This window comes from Phocoena sinus, chromosome X (genome assembly GCF_008692025.1).
Source record: "Phocoena sinus isolate mPhoSin1 chromosome X, mPhoSin1.pri, whole genome shotgun sequence".
Classification (NCBI taxonomy): domain Eukaryota; kingdom Metazoa; phylum Chordata; class Mammalia; order Artiodactyla; family Phocoenidae; genus Phocoena; species Phocoena sinus.
Window position 1 is genome coordinate 7,894,426 of NC_045784.1, and position 24,373 is coordinate 7,918,798.

The 24,373-nt window shown below is 43.5% G+C and overlaps 1 protein-coding gene and 1 pseudogene across 1 annotated transcript in view; one reads left to right on the forward strand and one right to left on the reverse strand.

The window, feature by feature from the left end:
* The window catches only part of MID1 (midline 1), a 180,928-nt gene extending 168,699 nt beyond the window's left edge, over positions 1-12,229 (reverse strand). The window contains 1 exon segment of the mRNA XM_032620096.1: positions 12,019-12,229. The gene's annotated coding sequence lies outside the window, so the exon portion shown is untranslated.
* Positions 12,230-23,365: 11,136 nt separating this feature from the next.
* LOC116747643 lies at positions 23,366-23,832 on the forward strand (annotated as a pseudogene).
* Positions 23,833-24,373: the final 541 nt, after the last annotated feature.

Sequence of the window (24,373 nt, forward strand, 5' to 3'; positions counted from 1 at the left end):
CGCAGGCTCAGCGGCCATGGCTCACGGGCCCAGCCGCTCCGCGGCACGTGGGATCTTCCCGGACCGGGGCACGAACCCGCGTCCCCTGCATCGGCAGGCGGACTCTCAACCACTGCGCCACCAGGGAAGCCCTGATCTTCCTTACTAAATGAAAAAACATACATTGAAACCTCAGACCAATGCAACCGTCCTCCTCTCGTTGGTCTTGAACATAAAGCTCCAGTCTTCAATAAGGGTGACGGAGGACCGCTACACTGTGCAGAAATATGAAAATCATTTTATCAATGATGCATCTTGACATTTGGCAATCTGGGAGGAAAAGCGGAGACTATTTCCTTAAAGACTTTCCAGGACCTTGAGTATTTCAAGTGGAAGCTCTTACTTCCTTGGAAAATGGTCACAATTCCAATAAACTGAATACTAACAACATAAGCATCCTCCCCAAATTAGACCCTCGATAGCGAGCTTTCAACACTTTGGAGGTTATCTTTACTTTATAAAGCTCGGCCTCTTGACATGCACTGGCTAGCGAGTAGAAGAGAAAGTGATCAACAGGCTTAGAAATCCAGACTCTCACATGAATGTATGCTGTGAACCAGCCCCACTTCCATTCATATAAACTCTTTAGAATTAGCTACATTACTACAGGAGCCCCTTTTGGATTATTTCGAACATACTTGGGGAAAGGCAACAAGCTGTATCTCTTTGGTGAATGATTAGAAAGGTAGGTAGACTGAAAAATGAACGTCGAGAACAATCTGAAATGGAAGATGTAAACAGACGTTGCACAAGAAATGCAAATGGCCCTTAATATACTCAAAGTCGCTCAACATCACTCACAAGAGAAATGTACACAGCGATATCTCTTTTCATGGATCAAGTAGACAAAGATGTACACGGTGGACAATGCCCTGTCTTGGGGGGGCTCTGAGGAAGCACTCCCACACCCTGGGTAGGCAAATTTAGTTATTCGTCAAAATTAGAAACTGCGATACACCCTCTGACCCAGCAATCTCACTCCTGGGGATTTACAATTCAGACACACATCCTCCACACAAACCGGCGAATGCACAAGCCTTTGCTATGTACATTGTTTAATGGCAAAAGATTGGACACAACCAATGCGACCAGTACGAAAAGGATCAAGTAAAGTATGGCATATTGTCACTACGGAATGCTATGCAGTTGTTGGGAAAAAAGAAAAAAGAAAGGACGGAGGGAAGCTCTTTGTGCACTGTTATGAAAAGATCTCCAGGAAAAACTGTAATGTGAAGAAAAAAGAAAAGTTTGCAAATAGGGTATATGGAACGCCACTATTTATGTAAAATGAGAGAAATATATTTGTATCTGCCTATGACAATCAGAAAAAATTGCTGGGAGTCTGCCATCAACACCTAGAAATAAACATCATCATAGGAGACACAGAGTATATTTCACCACTTCGGATAGCTTAGAAGTGACAGCGTTTGTATACCAATTAGGGATTCCAGAAATCTTCTGAAGAAGTTTTTCTTCAAGATGCTAGTATTCAAATTAGCATAAGGATCAGACATGGAAAACAATCCTCTGAGTTGACTGTTTCAATCAACTTTTGAAGCCCCCTGGGATCACAGTTAGGGCTTGTGTCTATCCCAATTACTTTCATACTGTTTCTTTAAATGATCCACAGCTAATCAGCAATTTACCTGGTTAAAATTCAGTTTGAGTGCTTTGAAGGGGACGCTCCCTTCTCAGGTTTTCTGCCTGCAGACACAGGATTTGCAAAGGAGCTAACAACAAAGGGATTTAATCAGAAAACAAGAGCGAACGGTTGATTTTTGAAGAGGAACCACGAATACATATTCTTGTGGGCTCTTGCCTGATTACATTTGTTAATAAGGAAGGCCAAAACGTGTGCACCAAAAACCCTCCAAGGTCTTTTGGTAGCAAATTATACTTGTAAATTTGATATCAGATGATCACTGGAAGAACTCACACTCTTTGAAGATTTGAATTCATAAACGGATGAAAGAAATAAACGTTTTTTTCCTCTAGTGATATAAAGTATTAAACGGCAGGAAAAAAATGTGCTTGAAATCAACTGAGGAAATAATTCATTTTGAAAATTATTCAATAAAAATGTTAAATAGGAAAAATATGTTGGGCCAGTTTTGACTGGATGAATAAACCAGAAATATGCAATGGACAAACTTAAGGATGATGGGCTGAGAAGTATCCCATCAACCTCCCCGTCTTATTTAATTTTTTCGTTATTCAACTATGCCACAGTAATCTGTTCCATCCCCATAAGACAAAGAAAGGAACACTACTTCAGATCAGCAGAAAACTGGCCAGCCTCTTGGAGCCTTTAAGAGGGCAGTGGCTCCGGATCAAGGAGAAATGAATGTCTTTGAAGACTGCATCTTAGATTGTTTTGTTAATACATAAAATCCTCTCTCTTTAGCATGCAGAAGATTCATTTCAAAAGGAAAAGGCAAGTCCATGAGGATTACTTTGGCTTCCTGGAGGTCAGAACTAAATACACAAAATGAATAAAATGACGCTGAAATAAACAAGAATGTGAAATTGCTCATCCACAGGAATGATGTAACGAATCCCGACATAATTTCCAAGCAGAGAAGCAAAACTAGGTCAAAGCACGTTGGCCTAACATAATAAGCATTTTTGCTCCCAGAATTTTACCATGTAGGTTGTGTCTGCAGGCATTAATGTCTTCTGTTATCAATGTTCGGGGCTGTCACAAACTATTCATATCTTATCACTCTTTATTAGCTAAACCAAAACAATGTAGTTTACATGTGAACTATTCAATTCTGACAGCTGAAATGTTAGAGAGGGGAAATGTTAAAAACATTCAGAAAGTGTCTCCTCCAGGCTAAGAAGCATTAAACAATAAATATTCATTATTTAATAGTCTATCGTGTTTTTCTCTACACAGAAAGCCATACCTCTCTCAATCAATTATTACGACTTTGTTTCCTTCTTTCACTCACAGTCATATAAAAAGGGCAGCCACGTCAGTATCTCCTTAGAAATCCACTTTGAACACTGACCAAGGAAAAAAACCGCGGGACTCACTGGAGAGCCCATTTTTCTATTCTGCTTTCCCCATAGGTTGACTGAAATAACTCACACTTTCTTCCCCCTTCTATTTGTTCCAGTTCACTTTTCTGCACTATCTCCACCAAGCCCAGCTGACTAATTCGTAGAAAAAAGGCCTCATCTCACTCCTTAAACTGTCTTCTATGTAAACATAATCCTCCTAGCTTTTACTCGACAAAGTAGCACAAAAGCCAGTATAAGACTAGTTGGTTTTTTTCCTAAAAGTGATACAGTCTTTCCTGATTCTTGATTCACTCAAAACCATCAACCTATTTGAAAACTGTGCTGGGATTTATTAGCACATTAAATTAGTATGTTACCCCCAAACATCCAAATTACACCTTACTAGAAGGCACCGCAGTACAGTCAAAAGAGAATAAGATAAGGAACCTAGAAGATGACCCAGGTTCTAAATGTAAACTTTGCTCCCTGATGGAAGGTAAAGCATTACCCTGTGCGAACATTTTCAAGCCACGAACGCTCAACTTTTAACCAGAACTTTCTGTCTGAATTCCTAATGCATCTCCTATAGGAGACTTGATTCTGTGTAGAGTTCTAATATTTGGTGATGCCTTCCATTTACATTTTGCTTTATCTGGCCACCCATGTAGTTACCGGTAACTCAGCAGGGCACTCGACGAATTCCAGTTGTCCACAAACAGCTCCTTTGCTCTTAATCGTTTAGGGAAGTTCACTTCAAAATACATGCAACTGAAGCCACACTTCACAACTGGACACATAACAAGTAAGATATGTCAAATGTTAACCCTTTGAAAATGTATTAGTCCTGGCGTCTCCATAAACCACTCGGTGTCTCAGAAATTTCTACTTCATTTTAACCGTAACTCTCAGATGGTCTGTCACACCCAGAAGCAGTGAAAATGCTTTGTCCAGCACATGACTTGATTTTCACTGCAGAAAATGTGGCCGCCATCTGCACGGGGCAGAGCTTAAGACTTAAGTGTCCTTCCAGAAACAGACGCTCAGTTGCTGAGTGACCTTGGGCACGCCACTCATCTGGCAAAATAAACCCACTGCACACGGACCAAAGGCTAAAACATCAGGTTGGGCTCAGTGAGAAGAAGCAGCAGATTCATCTCTGTTTTTAGGCTTTGAGCTGTTGGACAGCATGTCCCATTTCTTAACCATTTCTGTAGCCCCATCAAGGGGTGTATAAGACAAGCTGCCTACCGAGCTCTGGGCTGTGGCCTCACCCAGAACACAACCGAGAGGACTAGATGGCTAGGCAACCACAATCTAAGTTTTCTCTAATGTCAATCTATTCAGGCCTTTGCTCTTTCCCCAACCTTTCTAATGCCCTCTCTTCCTCACACCCCTCTGATCTTAAAGGGCATTTTCCATTCTCTTTCCTGCCAAAATTCATCCAGCATGCACCTGAAAAATATCTGATTCTTCTTTCATTTTATTTTTTATTTATTTTTCATTGCAGGATAGTTGATTTACAATGTTGTGTTAGTTTCGGCTGTACAGCAAAGTGACTGTTATACATATACATGTATCTCTATTGTTTTCAGACTCTTTTCCCTTATAGGTTATTACAAAATATTGAGTATAGTTTCCTGTACTATACAGCAGGTCCTTGTTGGTTATCTATTTTATATATACTACTATGTATATGTTAATCCCAAACTCCTAATTTATTCCTCTCCCCCGCTTCCCCTTTGATAACTATAAGTTTGTTTTCTATGTGTGTGGCTCTGTTTTGTATATAATTTCATCGGTATCACTTTTTTTAGATTCCCCATATAAGTGGTATATGATATTTGTCTTTGTCTGACTTACTTCACTTAGTATGATAGTCTCTAGGTCCATCAATGTTGCTGCAAATGGCAAAAAATATTTATTGATTCTTATTGGGTGTCAAGGCACTGTGCTTGGACTTGAGGTTTTCAAGGTAATTAAGACGTAACTCTTGCTCTCGAGTAACTCAGTCCCGAGACAGGCAGACAAACGAGTAACTGGAAATATATACACCGTTTAGAATACTTCTGTGGATAAGAGGAAGTTCCAGCTCTATCCTTTCCATTTATTGTGACCCAAACAGACAGTGCTCAGCGTACAAAGACTGCACTTACAAACAACCCAAACCCACAAATGCCACCAACTCCCCTCACTCGGTCCCCTGTGGTTCCCTGGCTGTCATTCACAAAGACCCCAGGGAGTCCAGAAGTTCCGTCAGGATGCTGAGAAAAGAACAAGTGAAGAGGTTCAACCCACTGGCAGACACACCAGCAAGTCCCATCTGCCAAAGGCACAACCCTGCCCGCAAATATTGTCCCTGAAAGAGCATTCGTGATTTCTGCAGCTCCAGGCTCTAGTGGCTGCTATTTCCCCAATTAAAGGTTCATCCTGAGGGTTTAAGGGCTGAGTCAAGAGTTTTAGCGCATTCATATTGTTCCTCTCCCAACATCGGGTTGAGACTATTGTCTAGAAGAGACAGGAGTGTGGTTTGGAGGCGGGAGAGGGGAGGGTGGGAAGATGGGAAATTATGGGAACTCAATTCACTGTGTATTAGGATAGGCCTGGGAGAGACATCCCAGCGGGACCCAGAAGATACTAGAAGGGTGGAGAAAGGTGAAAACTAGTGCAAACCTTTCCTATTTCAGATTTGCAAGACTGGCCTGTTACCAAGAGTTTGGCAACCCCTTCTCCTTCTGTGTTCCGTCCTGTATAACATGGAAGCATGTCCTCAAATGCAGAACTTAATCAGATTGGTTATTTTTTAAAATAGTGTTTTAGTCTCAATCATTGCACCATTTCTCACTGGAAAATGTTCTGGGTTTCGAACAACAAACTCTTAGAGCACAAAAGCATTCCTAGATTGGGGACTGCCTGTGAGTTATTTTTTTCTATTGAGAAAAATTAACTGACTATTTACTAATTATGGTAAATTTATTTAAACTAGGAATTCATAAATTCCTACAAATGGATATGTGGGTAAAAATTAACTAAATTTCACAATTACAAATCATTTCTCAAGTCTCAGTTCAGGAAAGTTTTGGCTACCATCAATTTATTAAGCGGATTCTTATCCATATAAATATAGCTGCAGGGACTGTATCAAAACCACGTTTGCAGCCCCAAAGTGGCCTGACGTATAATAATCATTTAGAGGAGTTTTACTGAATTAACTAAGGAATATACTCATTCTCTAAGTAGTCAGTAAATGTCCTTGAATGATATAAGAAATGAAGGAGAGCCTTTGTATTATTTCTGCTTTTTGACTATTTCATCATAAATATTTGACTGTATATAAAAATCTACTACTAAAGATCAGCACCTCTTCCTTTTTTTTTTTGGTTGCCGTTTTTACTTAGAATTCTCTTTTATAGCACAAGGCACGTAAGTTCTTAGAGTTTTGTTTTGTTTTGCTTTAAAGGAAAGTCCCTTCTAAGCATTTTTTTTCAGTGCCTCAATTTTCTCACCTCCTTAACACCACGTGACCTGTAGGCCATAAACTATTCTGCTCTGTGTCAATGTACTGTCTTCCTCTGGCGGGAAAAAAGATCTTGTGGATCTGGAAGGCTCCCTAATATTCTGTCCTTTCATTTAAAGGAATTTCTAGAGCCTGCCAGTTCAGAAAACTAGGCAAACAATCTTCTACAACAGAACCCCTGAGATGCGTTTCATGTGAAATAAAAGGAATTAATAATGAGGCAGAAAGCATGGTGTTGATAAACTGTCCCATATCTTAATGGAGATTAGATTCCTGTTTGACCTGGCTTTGGAGCCCTTTCTTTAATCTCAGCGTATTTGATATTCTCTTCCTTGAATGTACTCCGTTTCACTGCGGCTTTGGTCACAAGATTAAAGAATCGCTAGCTAATTGTTCCAAATGAGCAAAGCAATTCCGTCTGATTCTGATCCCGGCTCCCAGCAGAGGCGTCCACCGCCTGGCCTTCCGTCATAGACACTTCAAGCCTGACCTCTGCAGGTGGATAATTGAAATGCACACTGCCCAATCAGATCTGGGTATTTCTTTTTAAAATCCCACCAAGTTCTGAAAACACAAACATTCATATGTGCAACGGGGAAACTGATAACATGCTGGACTTCCCTTTTGTTTTGTAAGTGGCTTTTTGAAAGTAGCAACTCTTGATTGAAAAGCATTTAAATTACATCTGCAACATACGCTGGGCTGGTCGTGGTTAGCCATTAATTCTTGTTGCCTGTTGAGAAAAATCCAAACGATTTGGATGAACTATGATCCTCAAATCATGCAGGCTTAAAAGTGCCCTGATCAGCCCCACCTTTTTCTAATCAAACAAATTACTCTTTGTTCAGTGACCAAATCCCCCTCTTTCACCAACGCACAGCCCAGGTTGCCATAGCTACCTTGGATGTCTATTTACCACACGGGATCAAAGCCAGGAGACGTAAACGTACACACGTAGCCTTAAAACTTGCTGGAATGTCTGAGGATAACATGCAACTACCAATTAAAGGATTTGCTCGCGGCCTACGCGGTCCCTAGCCAGGCAAACTACGAGTACACGTCATAAGGAATGGCAAGGAAAAGCCAACTTGAAAACACGATTTCAACACGACCAATAAAGATCTTTAATCTGACAGTAAGTCACGATTATAACATTCCCTGCCAAGGAGAGACAGTAGGGAAGAAATGAAAATTCTAATGCGCGCTGAAGATACTGGACCTCCAAAGCGTGTGCAAAAACTTAAACCCTGGGCTACGCAGCAGCTTCCCACTAACCATCCATTTTACATTTGGTAGTGTATGTACGTCAACGCTACTCTCTCAGGTTGTCCCAACTTCCCCTTCCCCCGCTGTGTCCTCAAGTCCGTTCTCTACGTCTGCGTCTTTATTCCTGTCCTGCCGCTAGGTTCATCAGTACCGGTTTTTTTAGATTCCATATATGTGCGTTAGCACACGGTATTTGTTTTTCTCTTTCTGACATCAGCTTGTTGCTTTATGATGACGTAGAGGGGCGGGATAGGGAGGGTGGGAGGGAGGCTCAAGAGGGAGGGGACATGGGGACATCCGTATGCATATGGCTGATTCGCTTTGTTGTACAGCAGAAACACTATTTTGTAAAGCAATTATACTCCAATAAAGATATAAAAAATAAAACCAAACCAAACCAGAGAAACTTAAATAAAACCCTACAATGTCTGGTGAAATGTCCGGTTAGTTTCAGTATCTTTCTAGTTGGTGTCATAAAAGCTGCCTCATCTCAGTGTTGGGACAAATGAGAACAGAAATGCCTTTTACACTTTTACACGCTTGACTTTCAAATGAAGGAAAACATAAAACATACTTGGAACACCATATGCTGGTTACAGAATAAGAAAGGGGAAGCTGTAAGAGAGTTCCCTTTTAATCCCTAGATTCACTGTTGATTCTCAGCCTGTACAAGTAGCCTGTCTTTCTGGGTGGGTAGTATTCATCTCAGACTTGTACCTAATTTGCTGTGTATCCTATACTTCAACTTTCTCCGCCTTCACCTCACCAGTTGTTCAATGAGGATCAAAATCCCACCTCATTCTCTCCTGGGGATGTGGCAGAGAATAAATAGATCATGTTCGTAAAGGACTTTCTAATCCTCAAAGGAAAGATTAATACAAAGACATTCATTATTAAACCAGATGTCCTTGGGCATTTTAATTCCAATCTGAAGAATGCAAAACGGGCTAAATCAAACTGAGTCACAGCTTCCTCGTAACAGCAACATCCTGGCCTTGTAAGAATTTAGCAGCTGCTTAGAGCGCTGGCTCACCGCCTTCTCCTTTCCCTTCACGCTATAAGGCGACTGCAAGGATGTTTCAGTCCATCAGAAATAGAGTGAGTACCCTCTTCTCCTGGAGTGTTTTTTAAAATCATCAGGATATTAAAAGCACAAACTATACCTGGTAGGCAATTTTGTCTGAAGAACGTGATTTTTTTTTTCCCCCGGCGTGAGAAAGGATTATTTGTTCTTATTTGTAGGGACAATGGGTGGCGTGCTATTTCAGGATATTTGCAGTTGTGGGAATGCCACAGGCAAACCTGTTGTTTTTGGCTGGGCTGCTAGAACAGGTGGCCATGCCTTTCCTTTTGCCTGGGAACACAGCAAATTCCTTCTCAAGGAAGTTTCAGAAGTTTCCCTTTTATGATCAGAGGGCAGAGAAAGGTTGGCACACGCTTTAGAATTACTTCCTGATAAAGGCAAATAGGGTTCACCCTTTTCTTTTGGCCTAACTCAGCGTGACCTTAGGAACACTCAAAGAATACTATCCCTCTGCACCATTCTTTTGCCGCCAACCTAGCAGAAGGCAAATCCCCTCTGAACCTCATCGCCAGTCAGGCAGCTTTCTAATTCTGCAGGACACTTCTGGCTACCCGCTGTGGCTAGTCAGGGGCGGGGGTCTCTCAGCTGCCACGCCATTGTTCAGCATTTGTGCAGCCCTAGGGACGGATCACTCCTCAGCGAAGAGATTGGATTTCACTGCTGAGCTGATGACACATGGACCTGTTTGATAGTTAACCCTGCAAATCCAGCTGGGGCCGCTGGGCTGAGATGACAAATTGATTGGTGGGTGCAATTCACCCCACCTGGATGCAAGTTTTCCCCCACGAGAAACTCAAATCAAGTTAGGATTAATCCAAGTCAATAACTCCACCATCTCCTTCCCCTCCACATTCTTGTTCTGGCTGTTGCGGGACAACGTGTCAGATTCCTGAAACGCTGGACTGCCCAGATTCTTTGGATGGGCCATGACTCTCCCCCCCCCCCTCCTTTTTTGCCTGCCTCCCATCCCACCCCTAGCCCACCCTCTTTTCAAGGACTGCACAGGCCAAAAACTTATTGGACATACAGAGTTGTGGGATGAAAAGCTGCTGGGAGTTCCCTGGTAGCGCAGGGGTTAAGAATCCGCCTGCTAATCCAAGGAACACGGGTTCGAGCCCTGGTCCGGGAAGATCCCACATGCCGCGGAGGAACTAAGCCCGTGCGCCACAACTACTGAGCCTGCGCTCTAGAGCCCGCGAGCCACAACTACTGAGCCCACGCGCCACAACTACTGAAGCCCGTGCGCCTAGAGCCCATGCTCCGCAACGAGAAGCCACCGCAGTGAGAAGCCCACGCACCGCAACGAAGAGTAGCCCCTGCTCGCTGCAACTAGAGAAAGCCCGCACGCAGCAACAAAGACCCAACACAGCCAAAAATAAATAAGTAAATAAATTTATATTAAAAAAAAAAAGAAAAGCTGCCCATTCATTAAATGACTAAGGAGTTATTCCATGTGTACCCTTAAAACTTCACTACCGGGCTGAATTCCAATTCACATGAATGCCAGAAGGAGCCAGGCATGAGAAAAATCATGCCAAGCTCGGGACAGCACGCCTCTGGCATCAGGCACAGGGAGTGCCTCCATTCCAGAGGAATCGTGTGGGAACAGAGATTCTGAAAAGTGAGCTCAGACACCACCGAGAGGACAGGTGGCTCCGCGCTGGATCAAATGACTTTCTTTGTTCCAGCCAAGGACCTTTGTCAAAAATGTTTTGCGTTCCTCTTTTTCCTTTTGCTAAATCCTTTCCATTTAGGCTTCTCGCTTCTTTTCCCCATCCCATCGGATTGCTGGTAAAAAGAATGGGGTCAGACCAATAAGTTTGCAGAACTTGAAACTGATCAGGGGCCCAGTCTCCAGCAAGGCAAGAGCAATTGACTGGAAACACACACACACACAGCACTTGCCGGTATAAGCGTGCTTTTCTGTGCTCACTGCCACTTGCCAAGCACCCTTGCTTAGCGAGCAGGTGAGGGGGCCAGAGGCAGAGGGTCTTTTCAAAACCTGAGCCTACGGTGAGAGCTCTGCTTCACCTCCCCAGGCTGCAGGAAACGGACAGAAAGTTCTAACCCCCTCGCCCCAGCCCCTAAACGCAAAGTTTGCTTCCTATGCAAATCACTTTGCCCAAATCGCACAGGGTGGCCAGCACCCAACCCACTTAGAAGAAGAAAGTGCAGAGCTTGTCTGGTGGTAATATGGATGCTAACTTTTCCCACCCACATTTACTAAGAGCTGGCAAGGGCAGTATCGCTCCTCTTGGAATTCTCTGCCCTTGTCAGCCTACTAGCATGTTTTTCCAACCTTTCAGCCCTTTATATGAGTACTGATCTTGATACTGAAATATTGACATAAGATTCTTCTAGAACTTTGGTTGAGTTATAAATCACACCCTTTTCTTGGCTTGGTACACTCACTTTTTTCTTTTCTTACTGGCAAAGCTATAAACCTCGGCCTGGGCTGATAAGGAATTGTATCACCATGCCCCGCAGCCACAGAAGAAGCTGCTGGTTTAGAAGCCTTTTCAAAGACTCATGGAAGTCATCCCCGAGCCGTTTCTCAGCTCACTACTTTCAGGGCTGTCTTCGCATGTCCAGAAGCAATAACAGTTTCAAAACTGCTAGAACATAAAAACAAATCTGCATTTTTCTGGAAGGACTGTCTGTGCTAATTTCGGGCTGGTTCCGCCTTCTCAGCCATAAACACAGTAAGTGCTCAGGATGGGAAGCCAAAATGAGATACGAGGCCCCGTGTAATTCTTTTTCAGGATATTCAGTTGTCTTTATTCTCACCCAAAGCCTAGGAGAGAGGCTCAGAGCTCGAGATAGATCCTGAACAATAACTTCCAGCCGCTGCAAACTGGAATTGATTTACATATTCTAAGAACCGCTCTTAAGCCCTTTACAATGACTGCCTGACATCACCAATTCCCATGGAGAGAGGTGGGGGGAACCTCAGGAAATCTGCTTCTTGGGTTCCTTTAGGAAAATGCAGCCCCGTCTTTCCGCCAAATGGAAGGACTCGGCCAGGCATCTGCTCATCCGCAGTCACTTCCCAGGGGTCCCAAGCGGCGCCCTCCCTCTCCACCCACCCGTGCAGCCCCCCGGAGCTCACCTGCCTCATGTTTAGACTTCCATCACCCATCCGGCAGGGAGCGAGCCGCCTCGAAGCCCACGCAGCGGTCTTCCAGGGGGAAACACCAAACCCAACAGAAGCCCGCAAGACAAAAGCAACTCAGCGAGATCCCCCGGCAGCTGGGAGCACGTTTTCTTCCTCTTTTTCTTTGATCTGTTGCTACACGCACTCTGCCCAAGACAACGTCAAGTTTCTCAAGCTTTGCTTCCTAGCCTATGAAAAGTCGGGCGCAGGGAAGCGAGGACCGCCTGGCTCTTATTTCAAATCGGGTCTCAGAGACGTCGTAGGTGGCTGGCTGGGGCCCCGGAGGAGTCTCGCCAATCAGGAGGAGGGGGTGGGCCCTGGGAGCCGGAGGGGCTGTCTCCGCGAGGATTCGAGAGCTTTCAGGATTTCAAGGACTGGAGGCAGCTGGAAACAGTCTCCGAGCTGAGCTCCCGAAGTAAAAGATGCGTTCTATTCTTATCTCACAGCTCTGGGTCTGCTCAAAGCTTAACTAGCTTAAGGCCTGGCCTTTTAAGAGCTCCCTAAAAGCACGCAAGCATTTGGAAGGGGCAGAATGATTTCAGCCAGAAAAGTGCACACTCAGGGATCAGACGGATTTTCAAAAGGGTATCTTGCCCCAAACACTGGGGAGGAAACCAAATTGTTACTCAGAACACCTGAACTGAAACCAGCACTCGGGAGGAGGGTGTCACCCACCTCACTTCCATACAGATGAACTGTATAGCCATCTAAGAAGCACAAATCTTAATGGGAACGTGCACACAAACCTGCTGAAACACGGCAAATGAACAAGTATCTCTAACTAGTGACGGCCCGAGGCACAATTTTAAATAAAACTGTTATTAGAAAAACAGGCACTGGTGTTTGGTTAAGAAGAAAAAAAGTTTAAAGAAGTGTGTCTACCTTTCACTAAGGTTCACCTTACCTACAAGGTTGATCTGGTGAACTTATTAAAAGGGACGAACCGGACATCCTCTCAGCTGGATGGGAGGAGAGCTAGCTGGCTTCTTAGCAAACTTAAACCCACACTTAAAAAGCATTTCCAGGGCTTCCCTGGCGGCGCAGTGGTTAATAATCCGCCTGCCGATGCAGGGGACACGGGTTCGAGCCCTGGTCCGGGAAGGTCCCACATGCCGCGGAGCGACTAAGCCCCTGAGCCACGGCCATCCCAACTAGAGAAAACCCGCACGCAGCAACGAAGACCCAACCAAAAATAAAACCCGCACGCAGCAACGAAGACCCAACCAAAAAAAAAAAAACAAAAAAACAAACATTTCCAAAGTTGGCTTTCTTAGTTTACTGTAAACAGTAACTCTTTTCAACTCTTAACCAATATGATCTCAGTGGGAACCTGCCTTTTGGGTGGCAAAAAGTGCAAGCCGAGCAAAGACTACTTTGTGTAGCACCAGTGATATAGTTTTTTCCCAAAGAAGTGGCCAAACTTTTGTGAGATTAATTCAAGAAAGAAAAAATTTTGGTATCAGAGAGGGGAAAAAAACCCAACTTAGCAAATAATGAATGGGCAGCTTCAGGTGTGTCAGCTGTATGGGTTCAATAGATGTCAGCTGTGCCCAGTGCTGTGAAAACTTGGCAGCCCAGTATCTGGACCTGGAGGTCTGCAGCCCCGTTCCAGCCGCCCCCCCCCCCCACGCTACCGTAGCAAGTTAAGGGACCACCTAGTGACACAAGCTGACCTCAGTCCTGCTCTTGTATTTACTACAGAGCCCTTGATTATGACCTAGACCAGGGTTTCTCAACCTCAGCACTACTGACATTTGGGGTGAGATCATTCTCTGTGGTTGGCGCTGTGCTGCGCACTGCGGGGTGTTTAGCAGCATCCCTGGCCTCGGCCCACCAGATGCCAGGAGCCCTTCCATAGTCATGACAATCCATAATGTCTCCAGACAACACCAAGGGCAAAATCATACCCAATTGAGAACCACTGATGTACCCGCCTTTGAAATACTGGTTCTCAAACTTAACTGTGCAAAGAAACCTCTGAGGACATTGTGAAAAATACCAATCCCTGGGCCTCTTACTCCAAGGGAATCTGATCAGTAGGTCTGAGGAGGAGCCTGGGAATCTGCATTTTATCCCAGTGCCAAAGGACGCTGATTCACTTCAAGAAATACTGTACCTATTCCTGACCTAGGTATGCCCTCAGCCCCAGGACACAGGAAACTACCCAGGGCTGCTACCATTAAACATCACCGGAGTTAAATCCCAAGGCATATCTATTTATCACCTTCAACAGAAGCTTCTCACGACTGCATTTGCCTTCAGCTGTCATCACCTCCAAGGCAAATATGACCTGGGATTTCCTCCTGCAATCTCTGGGCCCTGTCAAAGTTTCATCCATCTTTCTTCTCCTTTGGCCCGTTCCCACCCCATCCTACAAGGTCAAAACGTCACCACTCTTTTGTGGCTTCCCCAAACGCCCCAAGACAAAGTAATCCCTCCTCTCCTCTCTACAGTTTATAGACACTGAGTGATGTGCTGGTAAATGTTTCACAACCAGCTCTCAAAAAAAAAAAAAAAAAAAGCCAAGATTTGTTGCAGCCTTTGCCAATTTCCATAGTGTTAACAGTCCCTTGTTTCCCGCAGTAAGGACCTTAAACACAGAGGTGGGAAGAGCTGTGCTGGGCCAGGAGATGGTAAGCAACAGCTTGAGCAAACCGTGATACAGCTCTGCTGTTTCACGTCTAGGTTGCACCGTAACCTTCTATTCTTCAATTTGTCTCTCTTAGCAAACTATAAAACTCTCGAGGGCAAGAATGGTATCCTATTCATCTTTGTAACCCAGCCACCTTCATCATACCCACGCTCCCACAGCGCAGGAGGCAGTCAACAAACGTGTGCGGAAAGAGAACGAAATGCTTCCCTGGCAAAAGGGACACCAATGTGACTGCGGCCAATGCCATGTTACGGAAGGGAAAAGACTCTCTTGGGAAATTCAACTATTAAAGTTACACTTTTACCATAATTTAATATCTATTCTGTATTTATGACAACAATAAGCATAATGCCATCTTTATCCTAACACTCCCACATCCAAGGTCACAGTGCAAGAGAAGAGACCAGCCTCCTAAAACAGAACCTTACCTTCATGGACGTATTTGTGACACAGTCTATTTTCTACGTTTTCATATGAAGGCATCACACACTTCTGCATGTACATAATAGACATCTTATCAGCTACAGATGACAAGATCTCTAGGAGGAATACGTATATGATAATCTCCGGGAGGTGCATGAAAGGGCAGTTCCACTGGTAAGAGATACAGTGATGGATTGTTGGTTCTCTCTCCCATCTTCTCATTATGCATAAGGACAGGAATGCCTACGGTGGGGTTATTAACAAACACTACTTATGAGTATCTACTCATATCTACTACCTATGAGTATAAGCCAAGCATTCTGCCAGGCACATTACAAATATGCACCATTTCATCTGCACCAAAATACCAAAACATAGACATCACCACTATCAGGCTAAGCGTGAACACACAGGATCGTTGAGGCAAAGAACCCAAGGTCTGAGAGTTATCAATTGCTGTACTAGGAATTAAACTTATATGTTTGGGATGAGAATTACTCTGCTTTTTGTCGTAAAATATGCTGTCTCCAGAAATGATTCCTAAAACTCTTAAGAAGGGGCTTCCCTGGTGGCGCAGTGGTTAAGAATCCGCCTGCCAACGCAGGGGACATGGGTTCGAGCCCTGGTCTGGGAAGATCCCACATGCCGCGGAGCAACTAAGCCCGTGCGCCACAACTACTAAGCCTGCGGTCTAAAGCCCGTGAGCCACACTACTGAAGCCCGTGTGCCTAGAGCCCATGCTCCGCAAAAAGACAAGCCACCGCAATAAGAAGCCTGCGCACAGCAACAAAAGAGTAGCCCCCGCTCGCCGCAACTAGAGAAAGCCCATGCACAGCAACGAAGACCCAACGCAGCCAAAAATCAATCAATTAATTAATTAAAAAAAAAACTCTTAAGAAAAGGGAACAACGTAAATAAATGAAGTCTACTTTTTCATTTACAAATAACCATAGTTTTTCAACATTTCTAATTCAATAAACGGCCCTTTAGGGGTTGTCCGTTAAGGAAGGATTAGATCCACTTACTGGGAACAGTGTAAGCAAGTAAACTGAAGCAAGTAAAGAAACGTGCTTCACCAAAGGTTCAGATGTTCTGTTCCCTGGGCTGTGATTGACAGCATTTGCAAACGGCAGCTGAAGGGATGTGGTAGTCTTGGAAAATCTTTCCTAAGACAGCAGCCGAGGTGATGATCCTGTGTAGTTAAGTGCAGGTTTGGTTATAAACAGACCTCCACAGCAAACATAACATGGGTTCCCGGGCCAGTGGTCTTGGACAGGCCCTACTGGACATGGATGGACACTGGGATGACACCTGAGAGGACAATTAACAGTACCTGTGCTACCTCTTTCAGTGTTCTGTTAGGTCAAAGCATATGGGATTATGTGTACATAAAAAATGGTTGACTATTCCTATAGTTTACTGAAATATGTATCAGGACATATCATCAAAAGTCAATGAAAACCAAGCTGAAGGTGCCTACCCAGCCACCTGGAAAATGCCTGCTGCAAGGGCACAGTCTTGAGGGGCTATAAAAAGACATTTTATTCTCCCTCAGAAGTTCCAGAAATCCAGTTGCTTTATGCTTATGGCAGCCATGGAAAATCTGAGGTGATTAGTGTAGGTGATTTAAGTGGACAAGGACATGAGTCCCTACTTAGGAAAAACAAAAAGAAAAGAAAGAAAATCCCACCTATAGTTCTTATAGGATGTCATAAAAAAGAAACAAGTTTCTACTCACTGAGTACAAGTACTCATTCAGTGAGTTTCGTTCAGTTGGTTAACCAAAGCAATGTGGCATACCACAAGCATGGGTTGCAAATACGATTTGGAGTCCATTTTTGATGTTAATGTGGCCACAAAACTGGCTGATAGATGTCACGTAAACCAAATGACATCTCTAAGCCCAAGGTTTTTCAGGGGACAGTTGGGCAAATTAGGGACTGAATATTTGCGTCCCTCCCCAAATTCATATGTTGAAATCCTAACTCCCAATACGATGGTATTAGAAGGTGGTATCTTTGGGAGGTGATCAGGTCATGAGGGTGGAGCCCCCATGCATGGAATTAGTGCCCTTGTAAAAGAGACCCCAGAGAGCTCTCTTGCCCCTTCTGCTACCTGAGGACACAGAAAGAGGACGGCCGTCTGCAGCAGGAAGTAGGCTTTCACCACACCCAGAATCTGTCAGAACCTTGATCTTGGAACCCCTGGCCTCTAGAACTGTGAGAAATATATTTCTGTTGTTTATAAGCCACCCAGTCTATGGTACTTTGTTACAGCAGCTCAAATGGACTAAGACAAATGAAATCATATATGGGGAAGTTTTTTGCAACTATTGCTTACTGTATGAATTTGGATGACAGACTCTGGAAAGAAGGGAAGAAATCTGTGGATATAGAAACAGAACAAATAGACACACCATGAGGAAACTTTTAGGAGAATATATCCTAAAGGGCAGACTTTCAGACAGGACAGGGCTGACTAGTCGTCAGGGCTCAATTTTAAATAAATTGAGCTTGACATTTCATCATGTGAAAATTAAGGAGCTAAAACAATCATGTTATCTTAAATTTCAAAAATTCTCTACACTCCCAATTGAACCTTCTGCTTCACGTCAACTTAATAATATCTTACTTCTCAAGAGCTTCAATTCCTGAATCATCTACTTTTCTTTACTATAATCTTACATTTAAATTTATAAGAGAAAAATTATTATAATAATTTATCTTTTACTTCTCTTATGAACCGCATTTCTAGATTCTGAGGTCATTGAGACCTTTATCAGTCTGGCTGCTTTAGAGAATCAGAACCAATGGCATATTTAACATATATATTGAAATGTATTACAAGAACTTGACTTATGTGATTATGAGTACTGGTACGTCTGACATCCATAGGGCAGGTGGATGGGAGCTCATTCTATTGTTATCAGGCAAAATTTCTTCTTCCTCAGGGAAAACTCAGTTTTGCTCTTCAGCTGAATGGACAAACCCACCAACGCTATCAAAGATGATCTCCTTTACTTAAAGTCAACCGATTACAGATGTTAACCACATCTACAGAATACCTTAACAGCAACACCTAGACTGGAGTTTGATTGAATCACTGTACTATAGCCTAGCCAAGGGACTGCTGTATGTCCCTTCTAACAAGTAGCACAGAGGATATGGTCAATCAGTCAATGAAAAATGTTCACTGAATTGTTGTGAATAATAGTAATAATAATAATTTTAAAACCTCCACTAGTAGAAGGTCCTCTTCTTTCTAAATAATGAAACTTTGCTAATAGATTTATTATACATTTATCAACTACAACACTAGAAGGTAGGAGCTATAAAGTTTTGAGATAAAATATGATCTCGGGCTTCCCTGGTGGTACAGTGGTTGAGAATCCTCCTGCTGATGCAGGGGACACAGGTTCGTGCCCCGTGCTCCGCAACGGGAGAGGCCACAGCAGTGAGAGGCCCACAAACCGCAAAAAAAAAAAAAAAAAAAAAAAGAAAGAAAGATCTCTAACTGATAATTGCATACCAACTCATACGATTTATCAAATACCAGGATAAAATGCAATTATTTTCATACAAAGACTCAACATTTTTGCATCCCATGTATTCTTTCATTGGAATCCACTCAAAGATGTGTTTTAGCAAAAGGAGGGAATTAACCAAGAAAGATAAGACAATGGGACTCAGAAAACAGAGAAACACAAACACAATAAAATCCAAGAGGATAGATGCAGCAGTCTTAGAAAGGCCCGAGGCTAATTTGTACCAGGAGGATGGAGGACTCCTGGAGGTAGGTCACCAGGGAACAAAATGATACTGATAGATCACATTTGAGAATGAACAGATATACATAAATATAAGCAAAAGGTGAGGCCATTATTAACTCCAGGAAAAACAAAAGAATGCACAAAAAAGGAAGCATAGCATAGCACAGTACCGTGGCAGAGACTACGGGTGTTTATTTGGGGGCAGAAATGTGTTCAGCTGAAGAACATTTCCCAGCCTCCCCTGCAGGTATGGGTGGTCATGTGAAACTATTATGACCTATGGAATTTTAATAGAAGCTGCTGTGTAAGCCTCCTGGGAAAGCCCTTTAAAGGAGACACAGACTGTACGCCCTTTGCCCTTCCCAGGCTTCCTCACCAGGAATACGATTGCAATGCCTGATGTAGTGGGACAATTCTGTTGCCATGAGGATGCAATACATGGTAAACCTGGAAAAAAGGAAAGGTAGAAGGATCTTAGATTGCTGATGACATCTTGGAGTCTCCTAATGAGCCCTTAACTTCATGTTTTGTGAGAAAAATAAACTGCTAATTTGTTTGAGCTAATGTTTTGGAATCTGTGTTACCAGATGAACACAATTCCTAACTGAAATGATTATATCAAGAGGAAGTGGGGTGGGGATGTGTAAGAGAGGTAATTCCTTTTTGATATATGGAGGATGTTAAAGATAATGTCTAAAGTTCATAAACCAAGAAATAGTAGTAAAAGCACATTATGGAAAATATGAAAGTACATACCAGAGGAAACTTTACAAGTTGAAAGTGATTACTCCTAGAATGGAGTGGGATGGGGTAGGAAAAGCTATTTCTCATTACATGTCTTTAGTATATCTGTACTTTGAACACGTATTACTTTGATAAAAATTAACTAGGGGCTTCCCTGGTGGCGCAGTGGTTGAGAATCCACCTCCCAATGCAGGGGACATGGGTTCGAGCCCTGGTCTGGGAAGATCCCACATGCCGCGGAGCAACTTAGCCCGTGCACCACAACTACTGAGCCTGGGCTCTAGAGCCCGTGAGCCACAACTACTGAGCCTGTGTGCTGCAACTACTGAGGCCTGCATGCCTAGATCCCGTGCTCCGCAACAAGAGAAGCCACAGCAATGAGAAGCCCGTGCACCGCAACAAAGAGTAGCCTCCGCTCGCCTCAACTAGAGAAAGCCCGCGTGCAGCAATGAAGACCCAACGCAGACAAAAATAAATAAAATAAATTTTAAAAAATTAAACTAATTCAAAAGAAACAAAAAGATATTCGCTGGTTATTAACTCAATTTCCTGTCCTCAAATTCACTTCCTGTAAACTAGCAATATTTTATGACTATCTAGCTCATAGTTGACCAAAGAGTCAGAGTGAAGCTTTAGAGAAGTTACACGCCTGATGGCCCATTCTGAACCCCAAGTGCAATGTCACCACCTCATGCACATATGATCTGATTGGCATTTCTTCTCTCTCCCACCACAGATTTAACATACTCAGAGTTTATGACTGATTTGCCATGCGTAGCGAGTAACACATATATGAGTCCTAATCCAAACTGTTTTCAACAAACCTTCTTCTAGATCTCCAGGAATGAAGATTCTACAACCCAGATGTCTTAATAATTCATTAGACTAATCCAAAACCCCATTTTCTTCTTACTCCTAATTGGAATCATTCTTGATTTAAATCCTCTTTGCGGGGGGGGGCTTAAGTATGGCTAGGAATAGCTGGTTACTGTTCTTCATATTATTACCACTTTACTCTTTATCCTTATTCTTTTATCGCTCTGACTTTTCTTATATATGAAAATGATTTCTTACTTTTATCATATATGAAAAGGATTAGTCTCTCAAACCTTTAACATTTTAATGCCCGAAGCTGATTTTTAAATTAGACTTAAAGATGAAAAAGAATTAACTTTTGCGAATCAGAGCTTAGTGTGTATATGTTAGAAACAAGCAAATCAGGCTGCTTCACTGATAATTACATGGACAGAAGGTGAACAGAAATTTTAATCAAAAGAAGCTTTGAACAGGACTTGAGCTCCTTGCCTGTAAACAGACAATACTTTATCCTTTAGATTGGAACTTCTCAGATGCACAAAATGATCGCTGGAATTGCTGTATTTCTTGCTGATTGATGAAAACCCTCTCCCACTTCACATGTAATATCAATACTTGCTTTAAGATGGCTTTAAGAAGGTAAAGATAAAAACTACTTAAGGATCATGGTTTACATGTCTCTTTCCTTTGCTAGACACAGATCAGGGGTATGTTTTACTCTTTTTTTAAAAAGCCAAGGAAATAATATTTGCCCTTATTTCCTTAGGACTAGGCAGCCCATGATGAGCTTCTCCTCTGCTGGAAACCACTATGAAAAGTCACACGTGCTGAGGGAGGCTTTCCTACACTAGTCCCCTGATGCAAGCTAAACATATTGAGTTGTGGTAAGGAAACAAAAGCAGACGGTGAACACTAGTGCCTTAGCTTTCTCCATATTTATTAAAGAGTTCTAAATGTCTGAGAACTGCATTCAAACGAGGCTTCATTGTACTTCTCCTTTAACTCACTAATTTACAAAAGGAAGGACTTATATTGCCTATTTTATAAAGTGTCACTATTTGAAATCATCTTAATGGGAGTGATTCAAAAAACATCATACGATGAACAAGATAACTATACTCTTATTCGTAGCATTATCTATGTTGTATCAGAAAGACCTACTGAGGGGCTTCCCTGGTGGCGCCGTGGTGAAGAATCCGCTTGCCGATGCAGGGGACACAGGTTCGAGCCCTGGTCCGGGAAGATCCCACATGTCGCGGAGCCACTAAGCCCGTGCGCCACAACTCCTAAGCCTGCGCTCTAGAGCCCATGAGCCACAACTACTGAGCCTGTGCGCCACAACTACTGAAGCCCGCACGGCTAGAGCCCGTGCTCCACAACAAGAGAAGCCACCGCAGTAAGAGGCCCGCGCACCGCAACGAAGAGCGGCCCCAGCTCACCGCAACTAGAGAAAGCCCGCGCGCAGCCAAAAATAAATAAAATAAAAAGAATTTTTTTAAAAAAAGAAAGACCTACTGATATTTCTCCTAAACTATATCTATGTGGGGAAGAGATCATTCTGTTACGGTCATCTTTAGAAACTAACCAATTGGTGATACTTACCTTCGACTGGGCAAACTAATCTAACCCAACTAAAGGAACTTAAAACAAGCTGATACACCACACACTAAGAGGTCTTAGTTAAACCTTAAATTAAAAAGTGGATACGTGCACTGGAGATACATGCTATTTCATCCAATAAAACCCACCAGGAGGTACTTATGCTGAGTAAGAAGGGAGGAAACGAAAAGGTCCTGTATCTGTCATGGTCCAGTGACGCACCAGGTCCTCTTGAAGATAAGGCCAGTTTATGGTTTGTATATGGGAAATTGGAACACATCTCTCTGACGCCCAAACCGGTGCTCTTTCCAGCACGGTGCTGCCACCTAGTCCAGACCCACCTCCCAAAGCATCACACTGCACCTTCGAGATAAGCTAGGAGCTTACCATCACGTGTGAAAACTGAAGCGCTTTCATGATCTGTATTTACCTTGAATGGTTCTCTAAATTTAGACTGTGTTCACCTGATCATTTGTAGTTGGGGAGTAAAAAATATATATATATGTCTATTGATAGGAGATTCCTCATCGAAAAAAGTGTCGCTGTTTGTGCCATGAAGGGCAGGATGTAGATTTTAGGGCTATTTCTTTAGGACTGTGAATGAGGTTTCCCTTCTCCATTCAAAAGTCCCCAATGGATTTCCCGATGGAATACATTCCTGTGATTCATTTCCACAGTTAGGAATGCAGTCCATGAAGTGTTTGCTTTTTTTTTCCCCCACTCAAAGCTAATTTGTACATTAATGCTTTAACCATTGATTTCATTAGCAACACATAGTATCTGTAGATCTCTGTGAATTGACTTTCATCACTCTCAGGGCATCCAAAGGTCTCAAGTGTAAGGACAGGCGCCTCCTATAAGAAAAAGATAAAGCAGAAACTAACACACCATTGTAAAGCAATTATACTCCAATAAAGATGTTAAAAAAAAGAAAAAGAAAAAGAGGCTGAGGGCTTGCACGCATTAACCTTGTGCTAACAAAACATGCACTGGTACGCCTTCCTTATGCTCGAACGGCCAATCACTCATCCAGCAACTATTTATTGAGTGACTATTATGTGTCAGGCGGTGTTCCAGGCGGTGGAGGGGCAGGCAGACAGGTGCAGACAGGCTGAAGGCTGCCTGAGCATGCCTGTCAGTGAAGGGAGCCAGAGATCAGTCAACAAATAAATGTAAAGTGGGTCTGATGGTGAGAGAGGTAAAAGGGCAGGGAGTACTGGTGGGGTTGGGAAGTTGATATTTTAGAGGGTGATATTTGAGCAAAGCTCTAAGGGAGGATAAAGGCCCTTTTCACGAAGATGGCGCCGAAGGCGAAGAAGCAAGTCCCTGCCCCTCCCAAAGCCGAAGCCAAAGCAAAGGCTTTGAAGGCCAAGAAAGCAGTGTTGAAAGGCGTCCACGGCCACAAAAAAAAAGAAGATCCGGACGTCACCCGCCTTCCGACGGCCCAAAACACTGCGGCTCAGGAGGCAGCCCACATATCCTCGGAAGAGCGCCCCTAGGAGAAACAAGCTTGACCGCTATGCCATCAAGTTCCCCTCACCACCGAGTCAGCCATGAAGAAAATAGAAGACAGCAACACACTGGTGTTCACTGTGGATGTCAAGGCCAACAGGCACCAAATTAAACAGGCTGTGAAGAAGCTCTATGACATTGACGTGGCTAAGGTCAACGCCCTGATCAGGCCTGATGGAGAGAAGAGGCATATGTTCGACTGGCTCCTGACTATGACGCTTTGGATGTTGCCAACCAAATTGGGGTCATCTAAACTGAGTCCAGCTGACTAACTCTAAATAGAAAAGTTTTCACTATTAAAAAAAAAAATTCTAAGGAAGGGAGAGGAAGCATGACTTTCAGCCTTGACGATGGATGGGGCAGAGCCATCCAGGCAGAGGGAACAGCGACTGCAGAAGCTCTGAGGTCAGGGCAAAGTAAGGATGACAGCAGTAGGAGCTGGGGTCTCAGGAATGTGTCTGAATGCGTGTGTGTGTGTGTGTGTGTGTGTGTGTGTGTGTGTGTGTGTGTGTGTTGGGGGGCAGTGTTTGTAGGTCATGTCGGGTCTAGCAGATTACGGGAAGAGCTTTGGGTTTCCCGTGGAGCAAGACGGGGAGGCGTGGACGATTTGGAGCCGAGGACGATTTGGAGCCGAGGAGTGACTTTTTTTAGAGTTCAGTGTGACTGCTGGGAGGACAGCAGCCTGTTAGACACAAGGAAAGTCGCTGACGAGGCTCTTGTGGTCACCCAGGTAAGCGATGGTGGTGGAAGGTATAACAGTGGAGGTGGGGAGACCTGGCTAGATTCTCGATGGT